The 1,877-nt window shown below is 56.5% G+C and overlaps 1 protein-coding gene across 1 annotated transcript in view; it reads left to right on the top strand.

Moving 5' to 3' along the window:
* Window positions 1–9: 9 nt before the first annotated feature.
* Window positions 10–1,877, top strand: part of APBA1 (amyloid beta precursor protein binding family A member 1) — a 248,607-nt gene continuing 246,739 nt past the window's right edge. Inside the window, 1 exon segment of the mRNA XM_006152467.2 lies at window positions 10–30. The gene's annotated coding sequence lies outside the window, so the exon portion shown is untranslated.

The raw sequence follows: 1,877 nt of genomic DNA, 5'->3' as shown, positions 1-1,877 counted from the left end.
GCGGGCCCGCGGACCCAGCTGTCAGGCAAGGTACCATCGCCAGGGAGGGGTGGGTGAGTGGTGGGTGCCCGGCGCTGATGCCACCCCTGCCGGAGCCCCGGTCCCGCTGACGGGCGCCCCCGGGCGTGAGAGGGGCTGCCTGGAACAATAGTGAGGCTGAGCGGGGACAGCAGGCGACATCCAGGGGGCAGTGCCTGTAGCCATCGAGCCAGCGAGACGGGGGAAGGGGCGTTGGGCGAGAGACGCCGGAGTCCGGTGCGCGCAGGGAGTCCGGGGCTCTGGGGGCTGCGGGCAGGCCTGATGACAGACATGGCAAGGGTGTGCCTGTGTGTGTGTGTGTGTGTGTGTGTGTGTGTGTGTGTGTGTGTAAAAGGTACAGCGAAGGGGTGGAGGTGGTGGAGCGGAGGTGTTGGGGGATGACATTTCCAGGAATCCCCGCTAGGATCCCTCGTCTCCCGATGACTCTCCGGGAGGAAGAATGTGATGATGGAAACGGTGCGGTGGGCAGGGTGCACTTGGTGTGTGAAGTGAGGAGGGAGGCAGTGGGGTAGGGGCGGATTTGTAAAACCCCGTGCATGTGTGTGTACGCGTGTGATTGCATCCACGCTCCCCAAACTGCGCCTCAGACCCAGAGAGCTGCCCGTGCCCTGACTGATGTCCCCGGCTCCGGACAGTGTTTGTGATTTTGACCCTGCAACTCTGAGTCCAGCCTGTGTTCTGCCCCTGGAGTGGCTGGCCGAGCAGGGGCTCTGCTTCCCCTTTCCCTGGCCTCCTGGCATGGGGATGTGGAATGGGGCATGTGGTTTGGGGGCACATGGCAGGGAAACGGGACCACGGTACCCCTCTGGGCTTGCCGGTGTCCCCGGGTTTGACAGGCGCTTCCATCCTGTGGCACTTCTCCTTTTCTGAGCTCCTGTTCTTGGGCTCCCTGACTCTGCAGTTTCTATTGTTTATTTCTTGTAAACTTGAAGGAGAAAGGTCTCTGATGGTCACATTCCTCTCCCTGTCCCCACAACTTTGCTGGGAAAGGTCTTCGTTCTCTTTCTGGCAGGGTATTTCAGCGCCGAGACCCTTATGGCTGTAGGATGGATGGCCTTTGTGTTGGCTCTTTTAGAATGAACTCTGAGATGTGGATAGAGAGATAGGTGGTGAGGGGCGCCCTTTTAAAAAGGAGATAAAGATCATACAGAGAGATGAGGTGCCCGGCCAGCACCACACAGCCAGGGCGGTTTCCGTAGGAAACGGGATACTTCATGTCTACCACTGGTGACAGCCTCTCCCACAATAGCTAGGTAGTGCCCTGTAAGGTTCGGGAACCCAAACCTCCCAAGACCGTGGTGATGGGTCCTGGTTAGTGAAGTCCTTGCTTTGCTACCCGATGTAGCTCACTAGTGGAGAATTTGGGAAAATGTCAGACTGGCAACAACTCACCCAGTGGGAGCCAGGACACAGCAATGCACCCAGAGTCTGCAGCCCTTTAATTGTCTCTGCATGATAAAGATAGGCTTGTGTGGGGCTGGGCAGGCAGAGATGGGAAGGGGGACGGCTTGTCGCTGTGTGTGCACTGCAGTTTGACTCCCAGCGTCTGTCCTCCTGCAGCGCTCATAGGAGCGAGTGCCCCTGCACTCTGAATATGGCGATACTTCTTTACTAAAATGCTGCCTGACTAGATGGACCTGCTTAGGACATATTTTGGTCCGAACACCTTAATGCTACTGCATTGCTGTCGGAATCCGAACTGGCTGCCCCCGTCCTCTCGGAAAAGCCTGTGGCAGTCTTGGCTACACAAGGAAATACAAAAGGTGATGGCACCAGACGTTTCTCTTTTTCAAAAAAAAAAAAAAAAATTTTTTTTTTGGCTAAAAGTGTTAAAAACA

This window comes from Tupaia chinensis, unplaced genomic scaffold (genome assembly GCF_000334495.1).
Source record: "Tupaia chinensis unplaced genomic scaffold, TupChi_1.0 Scaffold000354_1, whole genome shotgun sequence".
Taxonomy (NCBI): Eukaryota; Metazoa; Chordata; class Mammalia; order Scandentia; family Tupaiidae; genus Tupaia; species Tupaia belangeri.
The sequence above is the reverse complement of the archived record's forward strand: the minus strand, read 5'-3'. Positions and strand labels throughout refer to the sequence as shown.